The sequence below is a fragment of the Rhinolophus sinicus genome, chromosome 13, assembly GCF_057876585.1.
Source record: "Rhinolophus sinicus isolate RSI-liver-muscle chromosome 13, RSI-T2T, whole genome shotgun sequence".
Classification (NCBI taxonomy): Eukaryota; Metazoa; Chordata; class Mammalia; order Chiroptera; family Rhinolophidae; genus Rhinolophus; species Rhinolophus sinicus.
This window is the reverse complement of record NC_142513.1, coordinates 39,325,678-39,351,051: the sequence shown is the minus strand read 5'-3', so window position 1 is coordinate 39,351,051 and position 25,374 is coordinate 39,325,678. Positions and strand designations below refer to the sequence as shown.

The window sequence follows — 25,374 nt, the reverse complement described above, 5'->3', positions numbered from 1 at the left end:
ATGCAGATGTGGTAAAGCCCAAAGGGACCAGCACAGCGACCGGAGCAGCCTGCTTCCCTTCCATCAGGGAAGGGACACCTTCAGGAGTGGTTTCTTTAGGAAATGACAGAGGCCTGCACTCAAACTCTAGGAGAGGACACTTTCAATTGCTCATCCAGTGCTCATGTGTCAGCTTTGTAGACTCATTTTGCCTTCAAAATCAGGACATCTCTTGAGCTATTGGAAACCCCTGGGTCCATGACCTTTTGTTTCTCCCTGTTTCTTTCTGTTACTTACAGGCCAGAGTGGCATAGAGTGGGAAGGGGGAAGAAGACAAGGCCAACACCAATCAGCAAATTCTACTGGCAAAAATTTGAGAAGAGAGAAGTATGAATCTACCGTGCAATTTTAAACAACCTGCAGAACCCTACTTCCATAGATTACCTGCAGTTGACTAAGCCATTTTTTTAAAAGCAATTGGAATTTATATTCGGGCAGTTTGTTTTATAAAATTGTAACTTGATATCCTTTCATATTCTGTGATAATTCCGAAAACTTTGAAAAACGTCCTTGTGCAATGGAAAACCTGACAGAACATACAAAGAGGATGTTTCCATACACACCACAGCGTCTGCCATGATGTCAACTGTCACACTGTGTTATTTTTAAATCAATTGGCTGCTTAACAAAAACATTACGAAGCAAAGTGCACACATGGTACCTAATTTTCATACATTATTAACTCTGCTTGAGGTTTTTGTGGGAATTAAAAAAATAAAATCAAGCAAGCAGGCATCTGTTCCCATCTGAAATCGTGCAAGCTAATTTTATTTTCTAATTCCCCCTTGTTTACAAAAACCCTCTTAGGCGTGCAAAAATAACAGGGGTGGGAGTGGGGTGTTCAGCTGCCTTTCCCATTATTCTTATTTAGCTAAGTCTCCTTTGGTCTACTCCTCACTGCACGGTACACGCTGTAACGGCTCCACGCTTTAGGCCCCAGGGGTGGCTTGTTTTAGGCCATCATCGGACATGCTGCGGGGTGTGAGGTCAGCTCACACATATGTTTACCTATCAGTGCAGCTGCCCTAAAATCTTCCAGGTTAACCCCAAAAGCAGACAATGGCAGGGCCCGACGTGTCCCCAGCCCAGATGTCACCTACAGGGTCAGTGGACAACAGCCTGCAAGCCTGCAACTTCCAACCTGAAGCACGGTAGCTCTCTGCCCGACGACACCTCCAGGCCGTGGGAGGGTGCTAAGCCTGAGGGCAGGGCAGGTCAGAAGTGTCAGGAAGTTAATGCTTCTAGAAGTGATCTCAGTCACTGAGAAATGAGAGTTGGGGGTTCAAACGCACAGCTTCCTCACTCTACATTGTGCCAACTCTGCGATATGTTCTACACAGTCCCCCAGGGGTACTCAGAAATCATCAACCCACCCTTTGCAGGCTTTTCCCCTCCCTGTCTCAACTCTATCCCTCACTGTGCTTCCTTGAAAGACCTCCTCAATTAACTACCTGAACCCAAATTCTTTTACTTCAGGGGGACCCAAACCAGAAGTATTAACTTTAATGCTTTGAAGTAAGCCATGTTTTAATGTGGTAATTTGTTATGCGTAATTGTTGCCTGGTCCTCTCCTAACCAGAATTCTACACTGGTTTACATGCCTGCACTCTGGAGGGCAAGTGATGTTTAGGATTACCCCCCATATCAAGGCACTGAAAGATGCTGCCACGTGAAGAGACAACTGAGCAAGTTGGAGTATAATCCTGTGACATTTTTATTATATATGCTAATTCTGCAAAAACTGGTCACCCCATATACATGGCAAACTATATATTCTAGCAGCCAGGATTTTCATTATGTTGCATTCCATTTCCTAACGCTGTTGGAGAACAAGGTATTGACTGCATTTCTAACATTTCCCAACTTTTCATCGATGGGGGCTAATTGTAAAATTTCAAGAGTTATGGGAGAGAAGTAACCATTTCCCCTCCGCTAAAAGAGATGCAACAGCCTGTGACATTTGAAAGGCCAGAAACTAGCCTTCTTTCACTCCACGCACCAAGTAAATGGCTTCTTCTCTCCTCCTCTGTGCCTGTGTGCATTTATTGTTTTGTAGGCCATAAGCTACTTGAAGGCAGAAATAACAGGCAACTGTTTAGTCAATATCTATGTTAGACTTAAGTCAACATCTATCACTGCTGTTGGCACATGCCTGGTTAATAATCATGAACTGTAGCAAAGTTTAAGGAGACACTAAAACAATTTCAGTTTTCACATTCCAATGCATAATTGGTAACAGAAAATTGTTCATGAGCATTTTAAACTAATAGTGTTCTTTAAGTGATTCAAAATGTTTCTTCAATTTGCAAGAGTCTTAAAAAAGGAGGAGGGACATTTTCTCTGCCCCACTTGGTCTATATGTTGTACAAATGCCAATAGAGCAGATTTGGAACAATGAAGAATTATTGTGCAAAATAACAATAATCCAGAAAAGAGGAAGGGAAGGCATGGGACCCAGAAAAACAGTAGACTGACCTAGGAGAGAAATCAAGGCCAGGCTGAGGCAAGATGCTCAGCATCCAGGGAAGCGACCAGTCCACAAAGGAACAGAGTGAGGCCCAGAGGTGGGCTCTTACAGGAAAGGCCTCTAGAGAGAATTCCTGGGAAACAGAGATTTGGGAGCAGGAGGTGTAAATACAATACTTTCAGCAAAATTTCAAGAAGAAAAGAAAGACGAGTACATACTCCTAGAAACGCAAAGAGCTGAACAACAACAAAAATCACAGGATGCAACTTGGCTCCGTGGTGACTAACAGTTACAGAAAAAATGTAAATACTGTTTATTGATTCAATTAAAAATAATGATATTATAATACTGGAAAGATGGAGGGGGTGGGGAGTGAACAGTGCTAAGTCCTCATCTACTTGTATAGTAGCATGAAATAATGTCAGAACTTAATACATACATCAAGAAATAGTAAAAGGTTATTATTTATAGATAGAGGAAAAAGTACCCCCCCCCCAAAAAAAATAGCTTAAAATACATGTTTGCTTGTAGGGAAGAGGAGAGGAAGGGGGAAAAACATGTGGAGGGGGTTCTTTTTCATGATAAGTCTTTAGGTACTATATGATTTTTAACTGTGTACATAATTACTTTAATAAATAATTAAAAACTTGTTTAAGAAAGAAAACTCATACAGTGAATATAGTTAAAAACAGATCCAGTACTACCGAAAAAAATTAATGATTCAGAAAAATCAGTTTATGTAATTCTTCTAATACTTAAGAGGAAAAGATGATGAGCAAAAAGAGGGAAGAGACTTGAAAGTCATCTGTAGGACAAAAATTGCAAAAGATCAGAGCAGATAGAGAAAAAAGCAGTAAGAAAGACATTACGGAAGGACATCCAACAGGCTCAAGTATATCCTGGAAGAACCAGCCATCAGGGAAATTTAAGAAAAGAAATCCACATGAAGGGTACCCATCTTCTCTTCCATATCAATAAATTCCAGCTGAGAGCCAGGACACAGTAAAACACTAACTGTGTTGGATGAATGGAAGAATGACTGCATGAGAGACAGAAGGGCAGACACAGGAAGAAAGCCAACCAGCCACTAGAACGACACCTGCAATCTGAGAGTAAAAGATGGTGACCCAAATATTCCATATCAAGCAGGACATTCCCAAACTTGTAACTATTCAGAAAGTATTATGGCCATTCCCATGCTTAAAAATAAACACATAAATAAACTGCTCATAGAACACCAGCCTCTTGAGAGTAATAAAGGAAATTGTGTTAAGTAATGTAACTGATAAAATAAGTTATACAATTTCCAAAATAAGAAAATATAAAATGCAAATGAGCTATTAATCAACCTATCAGGATCTAAAATCCAGTTCACAAGCAATTTTTAATATGAAGAAATGCAAATGCCTAATATCCTTAAAATAAAGAGTTCAACTTCACAAGCAATTAAATTGATGCAAATAAAAACAGTAAGATTTATGATTGATTCATCAAGTTGACAAAGATTAAACAATGATAGCAGTCTTTGCAAGGGTTTGCGGAAAGACGCATTATATGTTGGAGATGGAGAGTTTAAATTTGGACCTTTGGCGCAATTTGGTAACGCACATTTCAAAGCACTAAGTATACGTACATTATGACCCACCAATTTCACCTCTTGGGATTTATCTTGTGGATAATAAATGGCTAGTACACAAGGATACATGCAACAGGATGTTCACTGCGTTGTTTTTTATAATAGTAAAAACTCTGCAACAATCTAAATATCCATAAAAAGAAAATTATTTCAATAAATTATGAGACATCCTGGACAGATTGATTTACCATTTGAAGTGTTGCTATGGAGAATGTATAGTTGCAGTAATCAAAAACTAGAATTGCCATTTCTGCATCATTAAAAAAACAGGGAAACTTTGGGAAACAGTATAAATTCTGGTGGTAGAGGGTGCTGAAACAGGTGAGCACACACAAGGACGAGCCTGACTGAAAGGAACAAGGGGCAGGAGACAACATGCGAAAGAACAGCATTTGAGAAGGCCCTCAGACAAGGCAGTCAGACACTGCGGCTCAGTGACATATGTGCTGGGAGCCATTCTGAGAGAGAGGAACAGGGATGATTAACACAAAATGCAGAACAATGGTTGTCTCTAGGCTGGTGAGGCAGAAGACCTTTGTGAAGAGAGGAAACAGGAAAGCCCCTCGATGCAGCTGATGCTCTAGTCTTAAGTTGGGAGGCAGATACTTGGGCATACATCTTACCATTATGCTTTTTACATGTGTTTACATACATTCTTTTCAAGCTATCAAATATTATGCAATAAAAAATTTTTCAAACACGTGGAAATGACACCTAATTTTCAGTCATACTTTTTTGCCCAAACACTTCCAAAACTCTGACTTGCCTCCAAACAGAATATCTAAAGAGAAAAACAATGTATTATTGATTACAAACTTACAGTTCTCCAGTATGCAGCCTGGCGGAGAACATGAAGTGCTCTTCAATAGGACTATTATGATACTTCTGCAAATTTCATTGAAACCTCTGCTCTGAATGCCCTCGTTTAAATCTTAGGATCCATGTGTAGATACCCCGCTGGTAGTCAGAGAGGTAGCAGGCCAATTTTCTTAGAAATCTAAGGTTTGTTATCATTACCACTAGTTCTATAAACAAATGTTAGGACACTACCACAAAACTCGCATGAATTCCATTTCTGTGGGAGAAAATGTGTTTATAAAACCATCAGCTATAGTTTTGGTACAAATGAAAGCTGTTCTACCCTCTCCAAGATATCTCTGTCATTAGCCACGACTCATTTTTCAGGATGCTATCAGGAATGATCACCTCCTAAGAGGACATTTACTCACAATGAAATCCAAGAATAGATGCAATGCTCACAGCCATCTTACTATTTTGATTCTCCTGCTTCAAAGTACACTTACTACCAGAGGACCTGGGGGGACAGTACAGGTGCTTTTCCTAACACATCAGCCCTGCTCTGCACCATGAAAAAGACCTGTTGTATCCTAAACAACTCTGCTGTCAAGTTTCTTATGCAAATAAGGCCCCAAAAAGACTTGACAACAGTAGAGCCAAATCATTCGGTTATTCTGCTTCCCTCTACTTTCCTGATTCCCACATCCAGATAGCAACACAGAGCTGCTGAGCAGCAACAACCTGTTTGGAAATGGAGCTGGACCCTCACTGCTCCGAGATGCTCCAAGCATCTCCTGGGAGCTGGATGGAAAATCAGATTCTCGTGTCCACCAGACATGTAGGATCAGAAGTTGCATTGTAACAGATCCCCAGAGGATTTGTGTGCACCTTCACCTTTGAGAAGTGCTGGGACAGAGAGCTATTCTGGAACTGAGAACGCATATGGAATACCATTTTCAATTAGATTGCAGAGAGTGGCCTTGGAGAGGGGTTGATGAAGGTTGCTGGGAGAGGAACTAACTCCTTTCCCCCAGCCATGCCTTGTTGCTGCCAGCATCAGGGCCCTCCTGGCCCTTTGAAGGGTTCCTACGGTCCAGCAAATGGTCTAAGCCAGACAGTGAGGGAGAGGGGCCAGGAGGGGGTGTCAGACTCCTATTCAATGGAGGGGCCAAATACAAACCCTTCCAGGCCTCTCTCTCTCTCTCTCTCTCTCTCTCTCTCTCTCTCTCTCTCTCCCCCCCCCTCTCTCTCTCTCAGACAGACAGACAGATAGACAGACACACACACAGACAGACACACACACACACACACACACACAATGTTCCGAGTACTTGCTCTTTTCCTAAGGCCTCCTTCTCTCATCCAGCCTCCCAGGAAGCCCCTCGTCATGGTAAACAACTGCCTCTTCTACCTTAACCTCCCTCCCCTCTGCCTTCCTCTCCAACATGGACACTGATCCCCGGACAGCCCCCCAGTGCATGACTTTCACTCCACCATTCCCTCCTGCCCACCACCCAACACAAGGTCTGCGCCTCCTATTTCGCTCCCTCCCCCACTGTCCTGAGACATATCCCACCACCCCAAGAAAGTATTGTTTTTGCAGTTCATAACCAGGGCCACACAACCTACTAACCCCTTCTCTAGCCTCCACAGGGTCCCTGGTCACAATCTCTGGCTTAGGCCTTACTGTCACCCTGGGCGACACTATTTCCAGTCAGGGCCCATCCAGCTCCCTCACCTCACAGTTCTCTGGCCTCCTCACTCCAGCACCATCCCACCACCTAGAAATGCTTGCCTTCAGAAAAGTTAGTCTGATCGATTTTCCACTCTCTTAGCCATCAGCTCCTATGCTTTGATTCTCTCAAATCTCCATTTCATGTCTTGCCTACTCCTGGCCTCTTCCTCTGGACAGCCACATGGCCCATAGGAAACCCTTCTTTGACCACTATGACTAACTTCTGGCCATTTTCAAAATGCCAAACTTCCAGACAAGGGGGATTCTAGGTGCTCCACACCACTGTCAAGGGTAGTTCCACTTTACCTGTCTTATACACTTGGGTTCTGCATGGGATTTTAGCTAAAACACATTTAAGGAGACTACTATAACTACCTAATGGTGCTCTTTGCCTCTTCTTGTCCCCTTCAAATTTATCCTGTACTCTGCCTGAGTGATGTAGTCAAAATGCCAGTTTGATGGCCTGTAAACATCACTCTCTAGAAGCATTATTCATAATAACCAAAAAGTGGAAAAACACAAATGTCTATCAACTGATAAATAGATAGATGTGATACAGCAATGCAATGGAATAGTATCTGGGGGGTTGGGGTGGGCGAAGGACTGAAGTATTAATACATCCTACAACATGGATGAACACTGAAAATATGGTAAGTGAAAGCAATCAGACACAAAAGGCCATATATTACATGATTCCATCTATATAAAATGTCCAGAATAAGCAACTCTATAGAGACAGAAGAGATTAGCCGTTGCCTGAGTCTGGGGAGGGTGGGGGGAATGGGGAGTGATAGCTAAAGGGTGCAGGGCTTCTTTTTGCAGTGCTGGAAATGTTCTAAGAATTAATTGTGGTGATGGTTGCACAACTCTGAATATACTAAAAGTCAATGAGTTGTACCCTTTAAGTGTATGAATAGTATAGTACATGAATGACATCTCAACAAAACTATTTAAAAATAAAGTCACTCCCCATTTAGAACCCTTAAGGACTCCCCATTTTCTATGAGATCACATCGATGCTCCTCAGCGTGTTACAGAAAATTCTCCATCAACCGGCCTCAAACTGCTTCACCAGTTACATTTGCCATTTCCCCTCACCTTGCCTGTCGTGCTATAGGAATTCCAGACTCTCCGCACCCCACCATCTAGTTTCCTGCCCAGGCCTACGTTCATGCGTGGACTCCATGTTACCCCATTCCTAATCATCTTCAAATCTCACCTTCCGCATGCTGGTCCCTCCCCAGGGTTCCTAGAGCACAGTCTCCCAATCCCCACCCGTGGGAACTTGGGAAGCACACACAGGCAGTCATGGGGCTCTACAGCTTACAGTTAGTGGCCTCTGCTTCCACCCACGGGCCCTGAGAACAGGCTTACACATAGAAGTCCTGGGCCCTGTACCACCACTTTGCCGCCACACGCCTATGAAGGGCCGCACCACCACTCCACTCGTTCCCCAATGCCACGGGCCCCAGCACATAGGAGTCCATACACTATCCTCACTGGTCAGCCAGGGCCAACAGGAATGCAAAGATGGTAACTCTTCAGCCTCAGTCTCCAACATTCCATTTCCTTATATGGGAAAGATCAAGTCAATTCCAAGGCCCTCTGGCCCCCACTGCAATTAACATCTTAGGAAAACACTTTGTCCCCATCTCCTTTGTCTAGACTGGGGTCAAAAGTTCCACAAATGACATTAATTAACACAAGAAGGGGAGAATAATATGACAAGTTATCTGTTCCCCAAGAAAGGGGACAGGAGGGAGAAAGATGGAAATTATATCAAAGCCCCTGAAACTAAATCTGGATCTTGTTCAGTGGCCAAAGGAATGACTCTACTGAGTCCAAATTCTACAAGGAGTAGAATTCCCAGTCATTCCAAAGGGGCCTTCCTCATAAACATCTCCAAGATTTTCATCTCTTCACGTCCAGGCACAAGGCACTAAATTTTGGTAACAGCAGCTAACACTTACATTGATAATTAACTGAATTATGTCAACAACCTGGTAAGGAAAAATACCTGGATTGGCAACTCCCCTCCCCCCATCGTCACTGGCTAACACTGTTCGTTCACCATGCTTTGGTGATTCTGAGAGCTCGCCCTGTCCAACTTTTGGCACACCCAACCCACTTCCAGTGGCTTTTTCATACAAATTGCCTTCCTTAGCTTGTGCTGCAGACCCTTTCCTAGGTCTCTCAAAGGTTCATGGAACCTAGAAAGCAGCATCTGGCTTGAGCATGTTCTGTACCTCTGGTTGAGCAGCCCTAAGTGCAGCACTAGTGGCAGCAGGCTGTGGTTTGCAGCTTGGCCTCTCAAGGCACTTCCAAACATGGCACGGGTGGTGGCCCTCTGTGGATTTCTTTGTGGCTCCTGCCAGGTGGCCCTGGGTAAGGCATGGGCTGCAGCTGCAGTTGACCTGCAGTGGGTTCCCCCCGTGGTGGCCCTGGGGCTGGCATCCCCAGTGACCAGTTTCAAAACGAGCTGGAGCATCACCCAGCCGCCTCCAAGGACAACACACACAAGGGGCAATGGGCAGGCACCAGGGCCCTGCTGAGACAGTTTCTGCTCTGTAGAGTCAGACCCTGAACTACAACTGCACTGTAATCAGAGCCAGTCCTCACAGTCAATGAGCCAGAGGGTCAACCCTTTCACTGATGTGCAAATAGCACCCAAGGCTCAACTATAAGAGGAGGGCACACACAACCCACACAAGGGACACAACAGGAGTGTGTGACTCAGGTAACTAGGAAGATTGCGCCACTGAGCCCACAGCACACCTACTACATAAGGCCACTCTAAAAAGACTGTAAGACATAGCAACCCTACTTAATATATAGAAACAAACACAGGGAGGAAGCCAAAATGAGGAGACAAACATGTTCCAAATAAAAGAAGAGAACAAAGCTCCAGAAAAAACTAAACAAAATGGAGATGAGTAATCTATCAGACGTAAAGTTCCCCACACTAGTTAAAAGGATGCTCAATGATCTCAGGAAGAACTTCAACAAAGAGATAGGAAACATAAAAATGGAGATAGAAAATATAAAAAAGAACCAGTCAGAAATAAAGACTACAATAACAGAAATGAAGAATACATTACAGGGAATCAACAATAGATTAGATGAAGCAGGGGATCAAATCAGCAATTTAGAAGATAAGGAAGCAGAAAACACACAATCAAAACAGCAAAAGGCAAAAAACAATCCAAAAAATCGAGGAGGCTTTAAGGGGCCTCTGGGACAATACTAAGTATACCAATATTCGTATCATAGGGGTACCAGAAGGAGAGAAAGAGAGAGCAAGGAATTGAAAACCTATTTGAAGAAATAATGACTGAAAATTTCCCTAACCTGATGAAGGAAATAGACATACAAGCCCAGGCAGTGCAGAGTCCCAAACAAGATGAACCCAAGGAAGCCCAGACCAAGACACATCATAATTAAACTGCCAAAGGTTAATGACAAAGAGAAAAATCTTAAAAGCAGCAAGAGAAAAGCAGTCAGCTACTTACAAGGGAGCTCCCATAAGCTGATTTCCCAACAGAAACTTTGCAGGCCAGAAGGGATTGGCAGGAAATATTCAAAGTGATGAAAAGCAAGGACCTACGATCAAGATTACTCCACCCAGCAAAGCTATTATTTAGAATCGAAAGACAGATAAAGAACTTCCCAGACAAGAAAAAGCTAAAGGAGTTCATCACCACCAAACCAGTATTATGAGGAATCTTAGGGGGACTTCTTTAATAAGGGAATAAAAAGCAAAACCACAAATAATAAAATGGCAACATATCTATCAACAATTACTTTCAATGGAAATAGATTAAATGCTCCAATCAAAAGATAAGGTGGCTGAATGGATAAGAAAACAAGACCCTTACATATGCTGCCTACAAGAGACTCATTTCAGATCAAAAGACACACACAGACTGAAAGTAAACGGATGGAAAAAGATATTTCATGAAAATGGAAGTGAACAAACAAACAAAAGCTGGGGTAGCAACACGTATACCAGACAAAATAGACTTTAAAACAAAGACTATATAACAAGAGACAAAGAAGGACCTAGTAATCCGAACAAACCCAAAATACTACTTCTAGGGGACGTGCTCGTCCATGTATCCATTGCAGCATTATTTACAGTAGCCAAGATATGAAGGCAACCTGGGTGCCCCTGAATGGTTAATGGATAAAGAAGAGGTGGTACATATATACAATGGAATATTACATTCAGCCATAAAAATAATAAAATCTTACTATCTGCAACAACATGGATGGGCCTAGCGGGTACTGTGCTCAGTGTAGTAAGTCAGACAGCAAAAGAGAAATGTCATAGATTTCACTTATAAGTGGACTCTAAAGAACAAAGTAAACGAACAAATGAAACAGAAACTCGCTCACAGATACAGAGGACATTTTGATGGTTGCCCGATGGGAGAGGGTTCGTAAGTGGGTGAAAAGGGGAAGGGGTTAATAAGCACAAATTGGTTGTTACACAGTAGTCATGGGGATGCAGGGTATAGCATACAGAATATAGTCAATAATATCATAATAAATATGTATGGTGTTAGATGGGTACTACTGTATTTTGCCATGTATAATGCTCAATTTTTGGCCAAAATTTGTAAGGGAAAAATAAGGATGCTTATTATACATGGCTAGTACTAATTTCATATCCGTATAAATGTTAATTCTTTTATTTATGCTTATGAGTTGAAAGTGTAACTCTACAAATCAATAACGCTATCCGTATGCAAAATAATATCCTGGAATATAATACTTGGTTTTGTTGAACTTATGACAAACTTGCAATGACAAAGAGTTCTTGGCCTTCTGTGATGCCTAAATATCGTAAATTTGTTATCAGTATATAAAATTTCTTATATCTTGTATCTGTTCTAGTGTTTTGTAATTGTTTATCAAATAAAATTCTTGTACCATAATATGTTAAAAAATAAATGCTAAAATTCCTTTATAAGACAAAAAGTAAGTACCTAAATGTAAACAAATAAAATTTTGAATTAAAAACTTAAAACGAAAGATTGTTTTCCCTGAAAGTTTTGGCCAAAAATGTGAGTGTGCATTATACACAGGAGTTCATTATATATAGCAAAATACAGTAGATCTATCGGGGTGATAGATGGGAGGGGGGTTAGGAGCAGGCTGAAAAGGTGAAGGGATTAAGAAATACAAATTGGTAGTCACAAAATAATCATGGCGATATAAAGTATAAAGAATAGAATAATATGGCAATAACTATGCACAGTGCCAAGTGGGTACTAGTCAGGGGGATCACTTCCTAAATTAGATAAATGTCTAACCACTACGCTGTACACCTGAAACTAATGTATTAGGTTGGTGCAAAAGTAATTACGGTTTTTGCTATTATATTCCATTGAAAAAAACTGCAATTATTTTTGCACCAACCTCGTAAAACAACACTGAAAGTCAACTTTAATGAAAAATTTAAAAAGGGAGGAAAATGTAAAGAAGAATAAGCTGTTTAAAGTTCCTGATATAAAACAAATTAGTGTTGGGGATATAATACACAGCATAGGAAATATAGTCAATATTGTGATAGCGTGGCACGGTGTCAGATGGTTGCTGGATTTATCATGGTGATCACTTCTTTGGCATAGGGAATATAATCAATATGTGGTAATAACTCTGTATAGTGCCAGGTGGGTACAGCTGAATAACTATGATGTACACCTGAAACTAATATAATACTGTATGTTAGCTATATTTTAAATAAATAAATAAGATTAAATTCCAGGAATTTATGATCACCTAGTATGAGCCAATTTGTTATTAAAAAAAAAAAAAATCCACAATTATGGTAGAAGAACTGAGGTTTTTGGCCATGGAATTCTCAAATAAGCCTGAGGACAAAACACAAAACACAGGGAACACAAGTTTTGCACCCCACGCCTGTCACAAGCTTACATAGCTACTCCTTTTAGGTGCCTGAGTTTTACTATGGATTTTTGAACATTGAGAGGCTGCCTGGACTAACACAGGGTTTCCTACCTGAAGCTTGAGTTTTATATCCCTAGCTGGCAAGGATCTGAGGCTAACAAGGGGCAGTAGGAGTTGGTGAAAAAAGAGGAACATCTCATCCCAAACACTGATCATTGTTTAAATTTGCACATTTCCCCCCAAATTTTCCAAATTGAGGGCCTCCTGGAGAAAAGGAAAGAGGCTTTTTTCTCCACCTACTCCAGGTTTCACATCTCTGAGCTGGAACCATCTGGATGAAGTCAGGAGACTTGAAGTCAGACCATCCTTTCTAGATGACTCCTGCATGGACTAAAAGTGTGCATAGGGAAGTAAAAATGTGCACCCATCTGCCTGCCTCTCTCCACCTCCTTCCCTTACTTTACCTCAAGAAGAAATGGACTCTACTGGCCAGAATTCTAAGCCATTGCTAGAACCCAGTTTACTAGCAGGAAGAGTAGTCACTGATATTAAAAAGTCACACAAATGCATGGGCCTCTGTCCCACTTCCTTTCTCCATGTGGTTTGGGTGGGTATCTAAGGCTTGTCTTTCCCATTACGACACAAGCCTTTTATCAACATAAGTAAACATGCATAGACTCTGAACCTCAACAGTCTGATAGTAACTGGTCTAACCTGTGCTAACATAGATAACATGGGATAGTCTTACCCTTCCATGAACATTTGCAACCGCTGTTTTAATCACTTCTCACCTTCACCTCTTGCTGCTATTATCTTGTCCACATTTGTGGAATTCGCCAGGCTTACCTAAAATTGGCATTTATACTCTTGTGTCTGTTTGACATTTATAACAAGAACTCATACAAAAACAGAAAAATATAAAAACTCTGTTTATTAAAGCAAGGAAGAACATGACTCTTATGTAAAACAGGAACCCAGCACACCAATTACATTTTTTGAACTAGGCCATTGCGCTCAGAGGGACCACTGCTGACACACCGCAGTGAGAATAGAAGTGCTCTCCTTTCCTGCTCACCCACTCATCCCCACCTTCTTCCTTGCTAACAGAACTGTTGAATGTACCTTTCACCGATTAGACAAGGTCCCTCACAGGACCCCACTTTAAACCATCATGGTGCATGCACACCACATATCTTGCCAGATATTGACAAAATTATGTAATAGAATTCTGGCCAACCATCAAACATGAGGGGAAGTTTGCTAGAGGCTTTTGAGATGGTCTTAAAACAGGATGAGATGGAGATATTACCTCTTCTGCCTTTGGACATTGCTGCCTGTCTGCATGCAATGCCTGGAAATGTGGCAGTCATCTGGGACCATGAGAGAAGCCAATGTGCTTCGGAAGGCCAATGGAATATGGAAGGAACCTGGATCCTGCAGGACATTCCTGAGCCACTGTATTAATGAAGCCTGACCTCTAAAAGTTTTGTTATGTGATATAATAAATATCCCTATTATTTAAGCCACTTTTCTTTATACCTATAGCCAAAATATCCAAACTCATAGAACCATTAAGTGTAGGAAGCGACAGGTTAAAATGCTTTTACTCTAAAACAGAAGTACCGCATACACGCATTTGATGTATGCAAATTCACCTGTAACGATCTTGTGGTAAGTAAATCACAGACTCTTTATTGTACACCGCCCCTTACTCTGCACATCACACATTTACACATGCATATTATCATGTAAAAGTTTAAACACAAAACCAAGTGTGCTACAATGTGAATCCCAAAGCATGTGCTGAACAGCATAGCTGACTGCAAAAAATAATGTTTGGAATAAGATGATCATTTGTTCTCATGATTAGCCTGGCAATAGGCTCTATTCCACATTAAAATTTTGGAAACATTGAATCCCTTAAAATATGCCTGTTTTTGTGAATGCAGTATAGGTGAGACTCGCTAAACTTTCCAGGATATAACTATTACTGTCCTAGTCTGTGTCTTACTAGTATGTGGTAAACTAGCACACACAAAATAGCAAAGCATCCAAGGTGAGGACAGTAATAACCAAACATCTAAAGCAGTGGTCCTCACCTGGAGGGATTTAACATTACTCCGGTCCCCCTCCATCCTCTCCCCCTGGCCAGGATATCCATTAGTGTCTGGAGGCATTTTTGGTTGTCACAACTGAGTGGAGAGGCTACTGGCATCTAGCAAGCAGAGGCCAGGGATGCTGCTAAACATCCTGCAATGCACAGGACAGCCCTGAACAATGAGGATTACCTGGCTAAAAAGGGCAATAGTGTCGAGGTTGATAGGCCCTCCTCTAAAGCAATATGATTCCTTCCACAAGACAGACACACAAATAATTGATTTCATGAACTTAATAATTAAATTTCCTGCATTTATTTTGATGGTTTTTTTTCTGTGTTTCAGGCTCACAGAAAAATAGGACAGTATTTTTTCAGATTGCAAGGGAACCTGATGTGCAAATTTTGGACATGCTCCAAATCTGCTCTATCCAAATGATGATTTGCAAAGCGCCAATCTGCCATTTACCTGGAGTTTCTGCACTGAGACAGCCCATTCCTTGAAAGCATATTTTGCAGATCCAGAAAGTCTACCTACCTGTGTGATGCCTCTTATTCCGCTCTCAACAGCATATGCAGCCTTTTGAGTGTGCTGATCATAAACAAGCATGGTCCCCAATAATACAGCTGGATCATAACATGAGTTATAAAATTCATGCAAATGGTGAATGAGTCAATAAAAAATACATTTCATCTAGGCCAGATGAGCCCAACATAAAACTATAAATTTCCAATCAGGCATACACTTAACAAAAGTTATCAAATATGATGCATATCTTAATAAATATAAATGTAAAATCTTTCCTACCCCATGTACACAACCATCCTAATCTCCTGTTTAAAACTCACATGCCCAATTCCGTATCCCATGGTGTATCTGACACTCATCATGCCACTTGTGTACCGTTGGATTCTAACTAAATGGCCCAGGTATGTTAGGATTCCAAGGAATCAGGGTCGCGGGGCACAACAGGACGGAGCAGGTGGGGCAGGGTCCAACTGCAGAGGGTCCCAATCCCACAGCCTATGATGCGAATGCATCTGCTGGAGCTCTAAGAACACATGACTGCACCAAAGGGAAGGGGGTAGAGAGACAGGAGAAGCGGGATGAGGTCGGAGCTTGGACAATATGTGCATTGAAGGGTGGTTAGCCAGAGCAGGCTTGTTGGTATCGGGAGCCTGGCTAACAGATGTGGGTCAGATGGAAACAATGCCACAATCTTCAAGGAGCCCCAGGATGGCTCCAACTTAATTCTAAGGACTGTGTCTCCTTGGATCCCACGATGCACAGACATGGATGTGGCCACCATTACAGCAGAATAAATTAAATAAATATTTCCTGGAAAACCTTAGAAAGGTAATCCCAGGGGGGAGGGCTAAGTTTATCTTACTTCTCTCAAAAATGGGGTCTGCTTTCTTAAAGATTTCCTGCAGATAGGTGCAAACAAGTTTAATGGTTTGTGTTAAGTATGTTTCATGTCTGATCTACATATGTGTTGTTAAGAAATGTTCTTAACAGTCAATGGTAGAAAACCTATTGGCCATTTTTCTCCCTACTAAGCCATATAGAAATGGTTACTGGCATAACCTGAGTTTGGCAAATGCTCCATTATATCAACACTTTACAAACCAGACAGGGTCGGTCTCCACTCAAATCAGACAAGACTAGGACATTATTTACACATAAGACACACATCCAAACAAGTTCTTCTTTTACATCTACAAGGTTGATATCCAAGTTCTAAAAGAAAATCACGTTTGTTCTACAAGACAGCATTCGTTGCTGTTTCAGCCTTTGAACTGAGTAAATGTGGCTCTATTTTGATAAACCGTGGTAACAAATACCAGACTCCTCAAGAATCAAAATTCTGGAATGTCGGCACATTATGATTTCACGAAATGTCCCATTTTCTGACAAAACAAATTATTTTGACAAAATGATTTAAAATGCAGTGCTACATATTACATAAAAATAAGTGTCTTAAGTCATAGCAACTGCCAGGGGTTGGAATGGGGCAGAAGGGGCACATTTGCTGTGGCAGAAGGTGCACTTTCTTCAGAGAAACTGCATGTGCCCCTTGGAGGCTTTAGCTCTAGTAAATCTCTCAGTCTCTGGTGTTTTTCATCTTGGGAAACAACTCAATCCATAGGATACTATGTTCTGATAAACACAAAACAATGCCTGTTCTCACAACTTTTGTCCCAATAATTATTAGGTAAGTCATCATGTGACGATCTATGACACCCATTTCATGTAAATGTTCCAGCCACTCCAACTGACAGGAGACTTTAGCAACAAATTCTTCCAAAGCCACATTTTAATGAATCACCTATAAAAACTGATCTAGGATGTACCTTTGATGTGCATAGTAAGAACTCCTTCTGCCTAGCATGCTTTCAGAAAAGAAGTTAGGGAGAGGGGAGATGTGGAGAAATACACAGGTAGTGAAAATATTCATATATGCAGAAAGTTACACAAAAAAGCAGAACAGGAGATCTCACACATACACACACACACACACACCTGACCCAGGAAGGACAAAAGCTCTGTTCACGGCAGAGGGCGAGGCAAGTCAGGTATCTGGTCCAGCCTCCAGCCAAGGTGAAGAGGACAGAACTACCAGCACCGTCCTGCCCAACTCAGAGTGCTTATGTGGCCTAAAGGGAACATGCAGTAAGTTTTCCTTACTGGGAGAGGTCTAGTCAACAAGCTACTGTCTCCCTCTCTCCCTATAAGCCAATCTCTTTTCGAGAATTTTCTGAATATATATACACATATATATATGTATGTATATGTGTATGTATATATATATATAAAACATTATATTAGATTGAACCATATAAAATTGCAGCATTTGTAATAAAAAATGGTCAAATAGCAGCAAGTTCATATAGTACAACTTAATGTAATCTATATAGTACACAAGGTCAGACAACTAAGTTCGTGAACTCATCCTAGAATAAGTGCTACATACCTCATTGCTGAATATCACTATGGTCACTTTCGAAGTACTCCCCTTGGGAAGCTATGCAATGATGCCAGCACCTAGTCCACCCTACAAAGCAATTTTGGAACTCTTTTTCTGGAATGGCCATCAGAACTGTCATCATATTACCCTTGATGTCCTGAATGTCATCAAAATGTCTTCCTTTCAATATTCCCTTTATCTTTAGGTAAAGAAAGAAGCCACTGGGGGCCAGATCAGGTGAGTAGGGAGGGTGTTCCAATACAGTTATTTGTTTACTGGCTAAAAACTCCCTCACAGACAGTGCCGTGTGAGCTGGTGCACTGTCGTGATGCAAGAGCCATGAATTGTTGATGAAAAGTTCAGGTCGTCTAACTTTTTCCACGCAGCCTTTTCAGCACTTCCAAATACTAAACTTGGTTAATTGTTTGTCCAGTTGGTACAAATTCATAATGAATAATTCCTCTGATATCAAAAAAGGTTAGCAGCACTGTTGCAATAAGTTCACGAACTTAATTGTCCGACCTCGTACTGTATATTACAAATTATCAAAATTATATATTAGAGATAACATAAATGGATTATTATTGTACTAACAGTAGCTCTTTGCTCCATAGTTCTAATTTCTAAAAATTTAAACATTTCTCTCCCAAACTATCCAACAAACCCTCTCTCTGGAATGATGGGCTCCATCACCCCACCACAACTCCACAAAGCGTTAGCACTTTCATGGACTGCTATCTCTGTTTGCCTGCCACACTTGCCCTTGAATGTTGCCACCCCAAGATGACAACACCATACTATGGCCACATAATCCCAGTACTTCTTTCCAGAAATATGAAAAACATTTTCCAGTCAACTTCACTCCACTAATAACATGGAATTTCCAGGTTTTCGTCCAAAATAAATCTCTTCATTAATTATTAATGTTACCTGAAACTTCAAAGCTCATCATTCTTTCTGAACATTTTTAAAGAGATAAACTCAAGATTGAGTCGGATACACTGGTAAAGACTGGTTAAGAAAAACCTAATTCTAGTCTCAAATTGAACCCCTTGTTGCTTCTTCCATTTCTATTTCTCGAGAGGCTTAAAAACAAGTCTCCTATTCACCCCAGACAGGTCCTATCTTTAGACTACATTCTAGTTAATCAAAAATCCTAGCTGATTACATTTAGTTTAAGCTCTAAATTTTCTGTGGGGACAATCAGAAAGGTTATAGTAACAAGAACTCTTACAATCACAAACCCAAACGCAGATAAGCTGGTTGCATTACAGAAGATAAACTCTTTTACCTAAATCCAAATTAATAAAATTATAAATTGGGCTGTTATATTATTTTTAAAAGACTGCAAAATCTCTTTTCTAAACATCTTTCAGAGTAAAGAGAACCCCAAGTATCTCAGACAGGTTAGATCTACTCCTTGCAGGGGTCATTTTAGAACTCAAGTTCCTTTCTCAGCCTTAAAACATTATTTCTCCTTTCTGGGAAGTGAGGAAACATTATAGCCTTTTTTTTTTTAAGGGAGGAATCTAAATACTTCTGGGATATCAAAGGGTTCAAATCCTGAACCAACATTTAGATGAACTGAGTAAAAAAAACCACATGGACTACATTTGCTCAAAAAAAAAACACAACATATGGTTTTAAAAATGAATGGAGAAGGTGTCATTGAAATGTGCTGGGTTTTATTGAATGCCAAATGCCTAAAAATAGTTTGAAACATCCAATAAACCAAGAATATGGCAGGCTTGGCCTTTCGTTAGCAGAAACTCTTAAAGTATAGTAGGTAGATTCAACTTCAAATTATTCAAATCGTGTTTCAAACATGACATAAACTATACTAAACAAGAGTCAGCGCAAATGACAGACTCTAAATACACCAGGAATACCTGTGTACCCGCGATTCAACACCAAAATCCTCCCAAGAGAAAGCAGTGAGGAAAATGAACCCCTGTCATTTGCATAGAACATAAAGCCTGTGAATTAGAATATGATACACTAACCTTGAGAACTTTAGGAGATTTCTCAGCGTCCAAAGAATTTGTAACCAGGGGAGAAAGGAACAACAGCTTTGCCAACCTTTGCTTAGTCGTCGTATTATAGATTATATCCACAGAAAATCCCAGTCTCATTTTAAACAATAGTTTCCACCTCTTCCCCCACCACAACAGAAGTTCCAGAATGTCTGCTCCACTCGGTGACTTGGTGTGGTTTAGCCTTTTCTTCTGACGTTTCTCAGCTTATAACCTAGCTCAGGGCCAGGCACAGCTGCAGGACGCTACAGGACAGGCATCCTGGGAAGAGCCACGCCCTGAGATCAGGCCAATGTGCAGAACAGCTCCCCAACTTTTGGGGTGGGTGGGTGGGAAGGACAGCTCAGTATGCCACACGCTGTGGACAAGCAGGGCCCAGGAAAAGGCACTCTTCTACATGCACGTCCCCTGGGTTTTGAGCTCAGGGACAGGGCTTGCTGGCTTCAAGCTCCAGGGGGGAACAGGGAAGGGAAGAGAAAGGTGTGTGGCAAGACTCAGGTAATACCCAGGACACGGAGTGTCAGAGCTGGACCTACCATCAGAGCTGGATCAATGGCTGATATGGTGAAGGCAGAATCCTAGCTGGCCCACCCTCATGTCCAAAGTCAGGACTGGTCTTCGGGCTGTGACTGAGCACGAAACTGGGGACAAGAAGACCTCAGAGCCTGGGATCCAGGATGGGCCTTGGCGCTGGAACCAGAGGTGTCTTCTTAAAAGCTCTCGACAGTAGACATTGGCGCATATCATGCACTGGGATTGGACTAAAGGAGCAGGAGTATCAGCAGCCCAGTCTCTCTTTGAGGTGCTAAAGGTACTACTTATTTAAACAAATATTCTGGTTGAAATAACAAACAAGTTTTGTTCTGAGGGAAAAATTTTTAAACTTCTCCAGGACTTAGGTATGAATCCAAGCTAATACTGTTAACTGCTCCAGGCTGTGCAGGACACTAAGCGAAAGGGCCTGAGCCCTCCTAAAGGATAGTCTCAATGGGTCCCGCCTAGTGGATGGCCGGTGGCCAGGCTGGCCTCCACCATGGTTAAGGGCGGCACTGAAGGAAACAGAACTGATTAAGCCCATCACCCACAACTTGTGCTTCATTAGCCTACACACACCAGGAATCACTGAATTAACAAAGGGAAAAAACCCACTTGTCCTAATCAATCTACCTGTGAAGAGTAGATACAAGGAGAAGTTCTAAAACTAGGTCCAAGCAGAAAAGAACTTGAGGTAAAAATAATTATCCCTGCAGCAAGAAGTCACGGGCACAGAGTATGGGGATTCATGTCAATGAAAACATCTTCAGCACAAGTCACATGGTGATCCATTAGAACATGAAGCCTAATGAACTGATACCTCAGGTCAAAGGCAAATACATAAACAAACATCCAAAAATACATATGTAGTGCAGCCTTCTGATCTCACAGGCTAGGAAACTGCAATCTAAGAAGTTAAGAGATTTGACACAAAAACTCTCTGTGCTCACCTGCCAGCCCCCTTTTCTCATCCTTTCTTTCATTTGAGCCTTACAATGAAGGGGAGGGGCAGGTAGGCCTCACAATCATCCCAATCACTAGATGGGTAAACTGAAGCTTAGAGAGCTTCTTGCCTTCTCAGGTTCACACTTCTAGGAAATGGTAGAATGGAGGCTTGAGCTCAGGGTTCTTCAGTCTAGACCAGGGCTATGGGTGAGAACCCAGACCATGCTGGGTTTTTGACAGCTCACCCTCATGGAGGCAATGAAAACATCTAATAATGACCCACTCTATCCACAACTGTGCCAGGTCCAGAAAGGGATGCAAACCAAGAAAGACAGAACCTGTCCTTGTGGAAGACAAGGATTCCACGGTCTTAGATGGAGCCCTCAAGAATGGGTATAGCCCATATTATCAGAGCAAGATTTCAGTCTAGAGAAAGAACATGGACAAGGGGCCAGAGATGAGCAAAAGGAAAAGAATGTGCAGGGATGACCTAATGATCAAACTGAGGAGTAATGAGAGATGTGGTCAGACGATAAAGATGGGGATGTAAACCCAGGCCCCAAATCCTTAGGATCCCCCAAATCCTTAGTCCTGTACCAAGGATCTGTTCTAGTCTGTCTGGACCAGAAACACTGGGACAGCTCAACCAACCACTCTTGTGGCCACTGTGATCCATTCCTCAGATCTTAAACACAGAGTGCAATGTGCCTAAATGCAGTGTGACATGTTGCTGGGCTAGCTCATCCAATGAACTGGAGAGCTGAGTCCTCAACCACACAGGGACCCTGACAAGATTTTAACAAGAAGACATTTCTGAATGAGAAAAAATGGTTTCAGGAAGAAAATGGCTCTCTAAAATTCAACTATTTTATTGTTATTAGGTACACACTTATAAAGTCAGACACCACATGAAACAGCTCCCAAAATGCCAAGAGGACATATGCTAGGACGAAAGAACATTTGGAAGAGGAACACAAAAAGGCATCTGTCAAAGAGTGACCTCTGCAAAGGTGGGCCAGCATTGGCAGGAGGCCACTGGAGGGGCAGCAAAGGCTGCAGCGAGCCCTGAGAGCAGCTCTCTAGCAGCCCCTTCTGACCAAGGCCAAAGAAACAGAAGGAATGCTGGGGAAATGGAAATCCTGGGGCAAGGGAGGGAAAGAGAACACATTAAAACTGTAATCCCATTACAGGGAGATCTAGTGACAGTCAAACCACCAGAGCTTTGCCAGACACCCTTGCTGAAATTGGTACCTTATGTGGTGTGGCGAGGAGGGAGACACGAAAGTCTACTGATGGACTGAAGAAAGAAAAGACTCCAGCATCAGCATAGCTATTGGTAAAACAGGTTCCATGTGAGTCAGTGTAAGATCTTGACCACTTTACCATAGAGAGTCACAGTAGACACGTATCAAGCAAGCTTGCGAATCTCGAATGTGTACATGGGAGACCCTGCTCGCTGCGCCATTTGTCATGCGGGAGACCCTGCTCGCTGCACCATTTTTCAGGCGAGGCGGCCTGCAGGGTCTCTGCTCCCGCTCCCCACACAAGAACGCAGGATATGGTGAGACCAAAAAGGAACACCCACGGAGCCATAGGTAGGGGAGTCATACCACTATGGTCTCACTGGAGGCTGGGCCCACCGGATGCGCGACCTGCCGTCCGCCTTTCCGCCAACCGACCGCCGACTCTCCTCCACTCTCCTCGGCTCTGTTCCTCTACTCTCTTCTGCTCTCCTCGGCTCTCCTCGGCTCCTCGGCAGTCCTCAGCTCTCCTCCGTAGCCACAGCAGCTATACCAGCGGCCAATCAGCTAACTGGCCACAGCCGACAGCCAATCAGCCACAGCCGACGGCCATCCACTACCCGAGCCAGCACCCCTCCACGTGAGGCCGAGAGCCTGTAAACTACTTTCTGGGGCTCTGTCCCCACACTTGGGAACTTTATTTCCATTGAGGACCTATGCTGATCCTGTGACTGCACCACTGCTTTATTAAAATGTCTATGAGAGGGGAACGACCTAATTTTATGGTGTTTTCTTAATTGTTAAGATTTAGTTTTCATATGGTATCTCACGTCAAGTTCCATGCCAATTTGTGATCCAACGATCTCATGGAAAATATTAATAAAAGGCCACCTGAATCACAGACTGAGAGAGACTGCTACAGTAGCACAGACAGTCTTGTTGACATCTGACCATGGGGTGAGAGTCACTACTTTGCCCTTACTCCATCCCAAACACAGGCACACACGCACATACAATATTTCTCAAAATGACATCCCCTCTGCATCCTTTGGCCACAAAGGCAAATGTCCCTACCAACAGTATGTGCTGACATTTTATGGGCTTATTCCTGTGCTAATCACTATGGAGGGCACGAAAAAGTATAAACAAGGACCCCTGGCTCAAAGAAGTTTGGAAAGGCAAGACTTAATCACTGTGAAACAAAGACGAAACACTGCAGGAGAGCACACTGTTGACTGCTAACATTTCTAAGTACTCTAGGAATTGAAAATCCCATGCACATGGGGTATTTTATGGAAGAAGTTGGACTTGAGAAAGTCTGCACCTAAGTAAGGAACACAGAGAAGGAAGCAGTGCTTCAAGACAACCCACTTATTACCCTTAATCTAAAGAGAGAACTGTGAGCTAGAACAGCTTATAAGATAAAAAAGTTATACTAAATCAAGATTAAAAAAAAACAAAAGTCTGTCCTAAGACTTCTGCTTCTGTCCACAACGGAGCAACAGGAACCAGATTTACCCTCCCCTGTGAACCAAAAAAGACAAGACAAATATAAAAAACAACAGTTTACTAGACATAAGGCAACAGAGGCCAGTGATCCCTGAGACAGGAAACAAACAAGGTGAGCCTCCGGCAGCCCCAGCTGACCATCATGAGAGAGTTTCCAGGCCATGGTACAGACAAGGTAACTGAGGCAGAGCCCAGAGGACTCCCTGAGAAGAAGATGGAATTGGGAGTCCTGGAGGCCAAGGCAGCTGAAGTTCTCAGGGCAGAGTCCTGGAGAAGAGAGAGCTGAGGAAACTACTCAAGGAGGGAGAGAGCCACTCAAAATGATTAGAGGTTACAGTGCCCGGTGCTCACACAGGGCTGGGAATTGTGCCTGTTCCCACCAGCCAGACGGAAGAACCTCATAATCCATGGGGCAGTGGGTAGGGTGCTCAGAAAGGAAACAATAGCCCTAGATTGAGCAATGCTCTGGGCTCAGTAAATCATAAAAGAATCAAACTGATTCCAAGTAACTTAACTAAAAGCTCAAGAATATTTATAGGAGCTTTCCCAGGCAGCTGCCAAAGATGGTGGAGAAGCAGGTCCTGGTGTTTGGTGGCTAAGGCCGTCTCCTGGGCAGTTGGCAGCCATTGTGGCCAAGCAGGTACTGCTGGACTGGAAGGTGGTGGTTGTGCACTGTGAGGGCATCAACATTGCTATCAATTTCTACAGAAATAAGTTGAAGTACCTGGCATTCCTCCGCAAGAGGAACAACACCAACCAATCTCGAGGCCCTGCCACTTCCAAGCCCTCAACCGCATCTACTGTGCAAGGCATACTGCCCCACAAGACCAAATGGGACCGGACCACACTGCACCGCCTCAAGGTGTTTAATGGATCCCACTACCCTATGAAAAGAAAAAGCAAATGGTGGTTCCTGCTGCCCTCAAGGTTGTGCATCTGAAGCTTCCACAGAAGTTTGCCTACCTAGGGCGCTTGGCTCATGAGGTTGGCTGGAAGTACCAGGCAGTTACAGCCACTCTGGAGGACAAAAGGAAGGAGAAGGCCAAGAACCATTACCAAAAGAAAAAGCAGCTCATGAGGCTATGGAAACAGGCCAAAAAGAATGGAGAAGATACAGAGATACACATAGGTCCTCAAGACCCATGGATTCCTGGTCTGAACCCAATAAAACTGACTGTTCATTCCTCATGCTTGGCCTGATCTGCCCTTCCTCCATCACTGCCCTAGGATGTGGGGGACCCCCAGGGGCTGCTGTCCAGGGGCCACAGGCAGCCTGGGTCTTAGAAAGCTAGGAACACAGAAGGGGCCTTAGTCACTACTATTTAAGAAAGGTCTTTTAAAAAGTTTTAATGGCTCTAATAGCTGTGCAGGAATAATTTATCTATGACCTCGTTCATGAGAGTTTTAGGAAATCAACAGTTAGAACAGCCAGATTAGTTTCAGTATTTGGAAGTGAGCTG

General features: G+C 42.5%; 1 protein-coding gene and 1 pseudogene across 3 annotated transcripts in view; one reads left to right on the top strand and one right to left on the bottom strand.

The window, feature by feature from the left end:
• DTD1 (D-aminoacyl-tRNA deacylase 1) overlaps positions 1–25,374 on the bottom strand; it is a 237,987-nt gene that overhangs the window by 26,434 nt on the left and 186,179 nt on the right. The window lies entirely within an intron of this gene.
• Positions 24,478–25,073, top strand: LOC109434056 (large ribosomal subunit protein uL13 pseudogene; annotated as a pseudogene).